Here is an 11,891-nt window from a genome sequence, read left to right as displayed (position 1 = left end):
ACTACACTGGGAAATTGCAACCCTTTCCCTCAGGCAGCTGGGACTACAGAAGCTGTGAGTCCTCTACTTCAAGCTTACGGGTTTGGATCTCTGAATTCAGGGCACTTTTGTAGGGCAAGCCCTTCCAGCACCTTCCAGTCAGGTTTAACTGTTGCAGTTTAACTCTTAACAAAAGGTGCATTTTTTTGGACATAGGCCCTTGCAACCAGCTCTGGGCGGCCCTCCTGGGAAGGGTTTTGAACCAGAGGGGCTCCACGGGGCCCTGCCAGCCTCAGCCACTCGGTGCTTCTCTGGTTTCCAAACAGATTCTTGAAGACAGGTGAGGAAGTGACATTGGTGTGGCCACAGGCTCAGACGCTGACCACAAACACATCCAGATGATCCGAGCTTTGGGGTTTCATTTTTGGTAGGCTGGATGGGGCACTGGCTTCTCGGGAAGTCCTCTCTGGACAGGTAAGCCAAGAATTTGCTCAGTGCTGCTTGGAGAAGAATGTCACCAGCTGCCGTACCACCCTGTATCCTCATCCTTAGCCAGCTCCTGGCCCAGCATCTCCTCATCCCGTGGCACAAGCACCCATCAGGCACCGTCTGCCCCGGCGCCCGCCGCCTCGCAGCAGCGGCCGCCAGCCATTCACACGGTTTATTTTGGAGGCCCGTGCTAATCCCCTCCGCCCTCGCGCCCCTCGGTTTACAGTATTGCAGCCGCTTCCAGCTCGCGATAGCGGGGTGGCCTCCGGGTGACCCTGGATTAGTGTAAATATTTTGCTTTCTCTGGAAGGAAATGTGACATACATTTGGGATGGAAGTTATCCAGAGACTGCGGCCCTGGGAGCCAAACCGCCGGGAAGCCCCCGCTGCGGTGGTCTGGAGGTACCGCGCTGTCGAACGTGTCGGGCCTGCCCCTGCCTCGCCCCAGCGGGGATCAAACACATTTAGAGAGCGAGAGCCACTGGTATCGTGTCCTGTGTGCCCACCCAGCAGCCAGGAGCACAGCCTGGCATGGCACAGCACGGCATGGCACAACACACCTCCTGCCCTGCCATACCACATCCCAGGAAGGCTAAGCACCAGCACAGCAGCATGACACAAACGAGGGGGGTGAGAATGGGGTTGTACACAGATGCTTTCCAAACTCCTGTGCAAGTTAGGAACAAAGCTGCCACTAGAAAAAACTTGCTACGATATTACTTTTTTATCTTAAACCACCCTATCGATGCAAGAAGTTGCAGATAAGGTGTCTGTCCCTGCCTCCTGTGCGTTGCACTGCAGACAGGCCATTTTAAATCCTGGGTGGATTTTGAAAACTGGCTCCCAGCTCAGTGCTATTTGCTGCTGCTGACACTTGTGCTCATCTGCCTTGGTCTCCCTGGCTGTAACATGTGCTTAAAAAAGAACAATAGTACAGTGCTTCAAGGCATACTATATGAAGTAGCTGGTGTCACATTTTACATCTGATAAATATTAATTAACGGTATTTCAGACTACAAAAGGCGCTGGGATCTCATGCATCAGCTGGAGAGAAATGTATCTCCCAGATTTAGCCATAATCTAGCTGAATTATGCATTTGATTTGGCATGGCTGATTACCCCGGAGAGGTGTCTGCTTGTTCAGCATTCCTCCGTCGCGTACGGAGGTGCCGACTTCCCGCGGTAAAGCCCAGCAGCCAGCCCGGGGACTCACGGAGCCAGATCATCCAGAACGGGCAAGCTGCATCAGGTAGAAGGTTTGCTTTTGATAAGTATCCAGAAATTAAGGCACCAACTTGTTGAGGTTTTAGGCCATGCCTAGGCCCCATCCTGATAATCCACTGTTAGCTTAATTATCAACCTTTGTTTTTCCAGACAGTCAAATTTGTTACGGAGCAAATGCATGTGTGTTGGATTCGCTTGTGAAAGCCTCAACAGGAGATAATTTAAAATCAAATTACAGTGACACAGTCTGCCATTAAACCTGAAAAAGAAGGTACCCTTTCACAGGACAATTCCCTTCGTGCGCTAAAATAAAAGCTGAGCAAACTGCAGCGTAATGCTCAGACAGCCCGCAGAGCCGTAGGGATGCACATTGACTTTTTAGGAAGATACGCGGCGAACGCTAAACAAACCATGACGTTCCCAGTGCTGCTGCCCAGAACCAGCGCCCTGCTCTTCCTTACGTGCAGGGACATCTAAACAGCTCTTGCAGCAGCCGCTGACACTACAATACTGAATCCTGCTCTGAAGAATTTAGGAGTGAGTCACTGAGATGGGAATTAACCCGTTACTTAGCATACACACACTGCTGAGCTGAAATGCAGGGCAGAGGGGAGGCAATGAAAATCCCAGCTTCCAGAAATTTTCATTGTGTGAAAGTGTCTTTTTTTTTGTTTGTTTGTTTTTTGTTTTGTTACTGTTATCCTCTCAATCTACCCTAGTTATTGCACATGTAGGGACTACTCGCCATCCGTATTCAATATGCAGAACAGCACTACCATGCTGAGCAAGGCTCTGGGAAACATACCTATGGGAAGTTGGGCCTTAGCATGGTCAGGCTAATCTCACGTGTGCATATTCAGACAGGGCTGGAAGTGACACTGAGGTCTTGCTTTGGTACTCAGGTTGACCTCATATCCAGTACCAGCAGCTCTTTTTGATCTGCTTTTCCTTTGACATTGTCTGTTGTATGCTTCCCCCTGTCATGCATTCATTCCATTTTAATGCTATTGGTCTGGATTTGGGAGAAGGCTAAAGTGCCAGCCAGCCAAAAGACCAGCCAGAAGAGTGATGATTTTGGCCATCTCAGAGACCAGCTGTAGGAGATGTGATTTTATCTGACAAAAAAGGTGCTGAGAGTATTTTAATTATGCAGGGGGGTGGGTTTGGCAAAAACAGAGAGCTCTGGCTTCAAGTAGAAACAGCTAATTTAGCCGAGTGCCAAAACTTGTGCCAGCTCTAGGTAAACTTTGCTGCTCTTCTTGCAGTGCTCATCCAGTCCTGTTCCAGCCAGCAACAGGAACTGCCGCCGGGTGCACCTCATAAATACAAATAGGCCAGGAGAGACTCGTGTGAATGTTTCCTATGCGTTCACTTCTCGCAAGGACGTGTCTCACACCTGGAGCCCAGCTCTGCCGTGCCAGATCAAAAAGTGGGCATGGTGTTTGCGCTGTCCTAAAGGGGAGAGGACGCAGCCCTCAGCCAACAGAAGTGCCCATGCCGGGGTTTGACAAGTACAGCTGTGGGCAGGAGGGTGGGTGCTCTGCGAATTGTGGCTCTGGATGAGGCTTTTGGTGCTCGGAGCTGTGTCTATGTGAATATCTGTGATGAAGCACATGCTTAACTTTCTAAGCACAAAGCTCTCACATACTAAGATTTATATTTAAAGGAGAGGAGAAAGAGAAACATAAATTTGTGGCGTGTGTTTCTGAGCTAGGAAACATAAAAAGCCATTTGCAGCAAGGAAGCGTACCACTTCTGCTGAGAGGCACTTGGGATGGCTCTTGCCTTTCAATCTCTCTATCAACAGATGAGATGCTCGAAGATTGCGCCTATCCTGAAACCCTCATTTTCTTTTGCAGAGTAATAAGCAAATAGGTTTGAGCCTGTTGCCTGCAGGGAAATGGTTTTGTAATGGAAGGAGCACCCTGCACTAAATCAACAAACAGAGAATGGCTGTGTTTGTTTTTCCGTGTACTGGAGGTGAAGGTTGCAACCACACTGGGGTTTCTTTCACATCCTCTCCACTTGACACGGGGCAGGGGACAGGCACAGATGCACATGGAGCTGTAGTGTACACGGAGGGAGCGTGTAACTGGAATTGCAAAGCCCTTGGGCTCTGCTTTTCCTCCACGTGTGCTCTGTGCTGGTGGGGTGGGTGATGGGCCCCCAGGCACTCCTGGCACTGTCCCTGGGCTCTGTGAGCCAGCACAGGCTTCCCAGGGAGCCGCCTGGGTGCCCCACTGCTCGCTTCCAGCCCCCAGCTCCTGCCTGTGCAGTCACACAGCCGAGCATCAGGGAACGCAGCTGGACTGCAGCTGACCACCCGCTACAAAAAGGAAGCTGTCTCTGTTTTTTTAACCCAGCTCTGTTCCCCACTCCAGTTCAGTCTGAGGGCACACCAGTGCTGGCACTGGGAGCGATCATCACGGGCTTCTTGCAGCAGTGACAGCAGCTTATGCGGGTGACACCAGCTTATGCCGGCGTGGGTGTCGGTGGCCCTCTGGCCTGGGCAAGGGATGGCCTGGAGGTGGGGCGGGATGCTGGCCCCGAGCCCTGCCTGCATGAGCAAGCAGGAGAGGAGAGCTGCAAGCGCAGCCAAGCTGATCAGCCAGCAGCAGTGATACTGGTGGGTGTCTTGTTTCATGCATTCACGTACTCATAGAAATGCGCTTTGATTAGCACAGCTCATTTCACATAAGGTAGGTATTTTGGCTTATTGGCTTTAAATACAGAGCTACCAGTATAATTTTTGTCCATGCCATGTACGCTTTGTTGTCACTGCTGAAGGAGTGTGCCTAGCACAGGCACAGACTTGGAGCTGATTTGGAAAAAGATGGTTATCTAGGCAGACAGAGGTTTGTTTTCCTCCCTTCAGTTGCATCACAAAGACAGTGCATTACTGGGAAGCATTTTGTACACTTAGTCAGTACACAGGGAGCATTTGCAAAATTCAGGACGGGAATAAGTTTATGGTTTAATCCTGTCTTATACAGATGTATTCGCCTTATCCATATATTCCTAGCATTTGAACCTATAGATCAAAAATAGGCCTATGGCACGAATGGATGCTTTAAGATATCCTACAGACAGCCCCCTCCATGGCTATACCTGATGCACAGTTGTGTGCCCATATGTGCTTGTGTTTTTCACATATATTTCCCATCGTTTCTCCTTGCTCCAAACAGATGTAAAGACTTGTGTGTGTGCATGTGTCTGTGTGTCAGAACAGGCACACCGGTGCATATACAAGTACTTGCAGACACTTGCAGGTATATATGTGCCCATGCAGCCCACACTACTCGTCACGTTTACATCTGTCTGTATACATGCCTATCCTGCCATACAATCAACATATGCACGAGTTTGCTGTAAGAAGCCAATCCTTCCCCCTTCCCCACCCCCTCCCCGAATTGCCAAATGCTGAACCCCTCAGGCTAGCTGTTGTGGTTACCCTGATTCCCAGGTTTCTTCTGCAGTCGGCTTGTAAGTGGCACTACAAGTTTCCTAACAACTGGGATGAAGTTTTGTGTAAATCACCTTCTAGGCATTAGACTTTTCCCAGCAAAAGAGGGGGGCGGGTGTTTAGAGGAGGGAGAGCTGCTCCCTTTGATGTGGGGATTAGTTCACATGTCAGTGTTATCCCCCCCCCCCCTTTTTTTTTAATATGCTGTGATTTACAGAAGGGCGGCTATGAGAGATAGCCAAGGGGACACCCACGTGGGACTTGCTGACAGACACCACCTCCCAGAAGATACCTACAACTAAAGCAGCTGGCATCAACAGAAAGGCTGCAATTACAAAAATAAAATAAATAAATAAAAATAATAAAAAGCATCTTAAAAAATAACCTGTTTTGCCTAACAAATGCTTTCTAAAAATTAGGATGTGCTTTATTGCTAATGGAGCTGGAACTGGTTTTCCAGCAGCAGAGGGGGAGTGTTTTTGCACATCCATAACAAAGACATTATAAATGCTTTTTTCCTTTAAAAAATGTTTGGTCTGTATCTTCCCCCTAGAGCACACATCAGTAGTGAGAATGAGTGTGGCTCCAGAAGAGATTATGCTCACTTGAAACATATTTAGCAACACGACTGCTCCAGTCAGAGTTTCCATACTGTCCTGCATGAATTTTTATCGGTGCTTTACAAAAACTTCACTTTTTGGTCAAAAGTTATGTAGTTGTTCTGCAATCCAATCTTATGTCTATTAGTGTTAGAAGAAACTTTCCTGATGCTTTTCATGGGAACTGGATAAGGCTCTGAATTATTAGGCTAGGAGCCATATTCAGAGTAGCTTTGCTTAGCATATCTGAATAGTTTAAGCTTATTGCTTTGTGTAGCGGATGGCTGAGGGGCTGATGAGAGAGACAGTGATGAATAAATACAGTAAGAAAAGTTTTAACTAGCTTTATTTAAAAATAGTCTGCTGCATTTTTTTTTCAAAGTTCTATTTACTTTTACCTTTTTAATATCCTAATGTTTTTATTTGTGTATTTCTCTTTCAACAAAACTCAGAGACATTCTATTGAAGCAAACTTCTTATTTTAAAGAAAAAAAGAAACAAACCAGAAGTTTAATTTCCAGACAGGCCGGCTCTCTGACCTGCCTCCCTGCACGGCTGCACCAGTGCTGAAGGCGGTGGGGGAGACAAGAGTATGGCAGCCCAGACTTCGGAGTGAGCTCCTGTTAAACTCTACCCTAAACCAACACTTTTCTCATGTTGTTTAGTCTGCAGAGGTAATAAAGCATCTTCCTCGGGTGTTGCCACTAACTGCTCTCCCATCCAGACACCTGAAGTCCCTCATTCAGCTCTGATGCTGCTGACACACTGGCGCAGCTGAGAACTGTGTGGGCACCGCACCTTGAGGGCCAGACAAAAGCCAAACCACTTCAGCACTGCGATGACAACGATGACAATGATGTTTCCAGAGGCCTCCCGCCAATTCCCCTGCTATTCTCTCAGGAATAAAGAGTTTTTTGTGTCAGCCCCAGGAGGCTGGGGCTGCCGCTGATGGCGGAAGTGCGATGTGCCTGTGACGAGCCGGCCTTGCAGCGGGGCGCGGTGGTGGTGTGGCTGTGTTCAAGCGTGGCCTCACAGCGTGGCTTCTGCCACCCCAGACCAGCCACTGCACACACCCCAGGCCAAGCACTGCTCTCCCTTCTCCTGTCTGCAGCCAGGGCACAGGTGGAAGCTGCCCCAGCCTCTCCTCAGGCCAAGATACTTGGGCACCACAGGTTTGGCTCTTGTGTGCCTACACGTGTGCTGCCTCAGCTTGCCGCCTCTATTTTGTGTTGCTGTGAAGGGACCATGGATGTCGTGCTTTTCAGAAACCTGCACAGAATGACAACGCACGCGTGCTGTCCCCACACCAGCAGGTTTCTGCGTGGTGATCCACAGGGACTTCCCTCACCCTGGCCTTGGATGGGGCTGCGGTGGCGAGGGGCCTGTGTGGAGAGGGAAGCGAGACTCGGTGACTGGAAGCGACGGGCCTTCTGCTGCCTGGGGCGTCTGCCATGTACGTTCCTGCAGAGAAGGGTATCTAGAGACAGAGGCATGCCGAGCTACTTTGTCTTCTTCTGAGGCGAAAATCCAAAACATTGGGTGCTCGTTTACTCACATTGTCAAAATATTTGACAGGGTTGATATCAAGCAGTGTCTTGAAGACACTGCCACCTGGCAGCAAAGACAATTTGGTGATCCCTAGGCTCCTCCATGTCACCACACTTACTTTGCAGAAATAGAAAAGGCTCTTCTCTGCTGTCCTGTCCTTCATTTGGCAGGGAGGGCAACGATGGGAGATCACATACAAAGACATCCCCCTCTTGTATTTTCTGTGAACGCATCACCATTTGGGTGCTCAGGCTGATCTCCATTCTCACTGGAAGTTGGAATCCCTCCCGAGGGATTAAACAAGCTTCTCCTTCAAACAAGCACGCAGCACTGGCTGATTAAACCCCAGTATTTATGCATGCAAGTTGATAATGTTTTTCAGTGAGAAAAGTCATTCCTGTATTACTCAGGTTCGCTCTTGTCTGTGAGAAGCAGGACTTCTCAAGTCTCCCATTTGTACTGAGTTGGAAATACCCAATTTAAGCAAAGTATGTTAAATGCCATACATACCAAAGAGGTAGGCACTTTTCAGTAGCTACATTTGAAAGTAGAGACTAGAACTCTGATTGTGTGATTTGAAAGGCTTACAGTTAGAAATTAAGCAATGTAGTAAAATAGAAAACAACAATCAGACAGCCAGTCAAGCAGAACGGGCGTACTCTTTCAAGAGCATGAGAAAAGCAGAGAACACAAAAAAATACAGCCAATTTCATTTACTTATTTATGGTTTGTTTTTTGAAAGTTACGTAGGTAATGAGAAAGCTTGTAGCAGAACAACATGAGCAGTCTATAACTTAAATTTTGCCATGATCTTCCCCTTCACACCACACAAATGCATGCACTGGGTGCAGTTCATAACCAGCCTGCCCCCTCCCCTCCAAAAAAGAGAACTGAAACAGAAACCAAATGCTCTGCTTGGTTATCCAGCGATCTGGCTGCAAGGTGCCCCTGGCACATTGTTCCATGGGCCACGTGAGCCCCAGATGAGCACTGGGCCCTGCCAGCCAGGCACTGCAGCTAAATAGCCACCTTCTTAGCATCCTGCACCCTGCAAAGCCTCCCGGGGCCTGATTAGGAAAACACTGCAGGGGTTTCACAGGAAAGGGGGCTGGGGTCAGGAGAAAGCGCTAAACCTTTGCATGTAACATCTCATGTGACTGAGCGGGCAGGCTGGTGACTGTGGTCCCCATTGGCAAGCAGCGGCTTGCGGAGACCTCAGGGTTATTAGATGGGATTGAGGGAGAATGCCAGCAATGTGTGTGGGGCCGGGGGGATGAAAGGGAAGCCCGACTCAATGGATGAATGAATAAATATGCATGCGATTTGTGAATGACTTCTCTCCCTTCGCTGAACCTGCACACAAATTTCTACAGCGATCAGTGAAAGCCTGACAGCGATGTCTCGTGGCTCAGAAGGTCCAAGCTGTCCCCCAGCCCTATGTGCCGAGCTGCTGGGGAGCTCAGCACCCGCTCAGTTGCTGCAGTGGCCCAGGTGAGATGCCACCAGCAGAGCCGAGAGCGATGTTCCTGCGTGCCATGCGTGCCGTGAAGCTCCTCGCCAGGGCATCCCTGCACCTCCCAACCACAGCTGCCATGGCGGGGAGAGTGGCGGCCGTGCTGATCGCGGCAGCTCCCACTGCTGGCAGCAGAACCAGGGACCATGGCACACCCATGGGGTGTGAGGGGGAAAAATGAGGCTGGAGGAATCCCAGACCAAAGGGCACACGTCAGCTGGCAGGCAGAGCTCACCCGGTGCCGTCCCCACCGTCTCTGCTGCGCTTGGGGCTTGAGTGCCCGGCGGGCGGCCTCCCGAGATGGTGGCTGCAGGCACGCGGGCTGGAGGTGCACGCAGGGGGAGGATTTGCTCCCCACAGCGCGTGAGCTTGGAAAGATGGGAGCAGGACATTCACTGCTTAGGAACGGTGTCTCTGCAGCTCCTAACTTGGCACGCTGGAGCCATCTTTTATTATCCTTTGGGGCTATAGCTGCAAACAAAAAATGCTTTCATTTCGCTTTGGCGGCCACTCAGGTTGTGTGTGCTCTGGCTGCTTCCTTAATTACAGCGGCTGTTGACAACTCCTCCTGATAGAGACCCTCTCTTTGACCAGTCCCTCCACTCCCCCACTTATTTTTGCAGTCTGGACACACAACAAGCCGGGACGATGGTCTGTAAAAATAAGCTCACTGTAATGCAGCGATTCCTGTGCCACAGCTATGCTGTGTTCCTCTCTTCTGTCCTCTCAGTCTGTACTGGTGCTGTTTATTTCCTCTTTCTGGCTGTAAGACGTTTTATTTATTAGTGCTGGATTTCCTGTTGCCTGCAGCTGCCCGTGCTTTCCTCCCTGCAGTGCGTGTTGCTGTTCGACTCAGGCTCTCTCAGGTGCTCCTACCCAGCTCGGTCGATGGTCGCATTCCTTACACCTGACAGGGAGGGGGACTCGCACGGCGTGCAAACCAAGCCACCCAAAGTCCAACCCAACCCAAAGCCAATGCAGGGAGCCCTCGCAGGCACAGGAGGGCTCCTGTCTACGAGTTGCTGACGCGCAGATGATGCTTTCTGGGGTGGCAGGAACACCTCTTGTCTTGCTTGCTGCTCTGCAGAGAGGAAGCCGGCGCTTTGAACTAAGGCCGGCCTGCAGGGCTGCTGCCCCAGGGGGTTAAAAGTTTGCCATGAGGTTTCTTTCACATTGTGGGCCACATCGTGGTAGAAATGTCGTGCGGACTTTCCGCACGTGAGGTTCATGAATGACTCCCTTGACCTTTTGTGGACATTCGACATCCTCGTAGTAAACACGATTGCTTATACGGAAAGTGAGGTCACAAAGGAAAAAAATGTTTAGCTGCTTTGAACGTGATTTCTCTGCTGGAAGGAAGGAGGAGGCACGAGCTCTTAACGTGTTGCGTATTACTGGCAAGGCTGGTTGGGAAAGCTCACTGGTACGCGCTGGGGAGAAGTGCTGAACCGCGTTCCCGGTACCGATCTGGTACTTCTTCACGTGGCAGGGAGCGAGGCTGAAGCAGCGCCTAATGGCAACATTCCCTCTTTTGCAATTAACATGAGAGGGGCTGCCCTATTTTTATCACCTTTTCTTGCTGTTTGCTGAGGGCTCAGGGCCTGAGAGCTGCGTAAGGGAAGTTGAGGCTCACGTGAGCGCCCAGGCAGGGCGCGGGGTGTGATGGGTTTGGCGCGATGTGGTGCAGCCCTGGCAGGACGCGACGCTGCCAGCTGCGGCGAGCGGGGGGCAGCTGCTGGCCGCGACGTGCTGCAGGTGCAGCACCCTCAGACGCCTTTTCCTTTGTGTCAGATGTCCGAGAGCTGCCTGGGAACGTTAAATAGGGAACTGTCCTCTGACATCTTCCAGGTAGGATGGAAACAGGAGATCCTGAGCGTTTGAATTATGAAAGCTCCCAGTGTGTTACCTGCAAGCCAGTGTTTTGACCCCAGCATCCTGGCCAAATTCCAGCTCTGCTAATTACATCCTGCCTATGTGAAAATTCCCCTGCGTTTGTACACAGCCCTCCTTCCCCGCTTGTTTTCGGCAGCTGGGCGGCGTTGCCAGGCACAGCGAAGTGCTTGCCATGTCCCACCCCAGGCCTGGCCGCCTTTCAGCAGGGAATGAAGCGAGCACTGTGCACAGCATCTGCAGGGACCCTGGATCCTTGGCAGGGACGCGTGCCACAGCAGCGCACCCGAGGGCCAGCGCCGGGGCTGGGGCACGCAGCACAGATGGCGATGGCATGAACAGGTCAAAGGCCCCAGTGCAGGGCTGCAGCACCGGGCTGCAGGGAAGGCAGCAGGGGCGGCTGGGCTCCCATCTGATTTGGCTCCCCGTATTTCTCAGCTACAGGGCTGAGGGTAAGCACCGATCTAGTGCTGGGAGCTCTCTGAGTTCAGGTTGGTTTGTACGGCGTGAGGAGCTCTCGGTCCTGCATAAGCTGGCCACCACCAATGCACGTCCACCTTTTGCATACCTGGTTATTGATCAGTGCAGACAAGGGAAGATAAAAAAAATCATTCAAAAATGTATAGATTTGCTTCTTTCTCTTTCACTTCATGACTCATGTACGCATTGCTTTTGGCTCATCCCTGTTGGGAACAGCTCTTCTCAATGGCCCTAATCCTCCTGGTAAAAACCTGACTCACAGCACTGGAGATGAACTGGCTGCTGGATTATCCCCCTCTTCTGACGAGGATGCGGAGGATGGCTGCAGCAGTAGCTATGGGATTGTGATAATAAAGACTGTGAGTCACAAACAGGAGGCTAATGAACTCAGATATTTAATACAGGGGAATGCCTTATTGGCTCTTCTGCCCAGTTTCTTGTCAGCCAAGAGCTCGCTCTGGTTATGGCATTTCTGACAGAGTCCTGAATATGATACGGGAGCACATAAGAAAGCAGAGTTTGCTCCTGCTGGTGCATGCAGAGGCAGCAGCAAAGGCAGGACATGTCCAGGGCAGATGCAGCAGTGACTTGCTCTTTTTTTTCCCTGCTCACATCCCTCTCTGATCTTTTCAGCATCTTGATCCCACGGGACAGCAGCAGTGAGAGTTCTCTGTATTCCAAGGGGGGAAAAAAACAGCTTATGTCA

The sequence above is a fragment of the Netta rufina genome, assembly GCF_964035555.1.
Source record: "Netta rufina genome assembly, chromosome: 5".
Taxonomy (NCBI): domain Eukaryota; kingdom Metazoa; phylum Chordata; class Aves; order Anseriformes; family Anatidae; genus Netta; species Netta rufina.
This window is presented reverse-complemented; position numbering follows the sequence as displayed.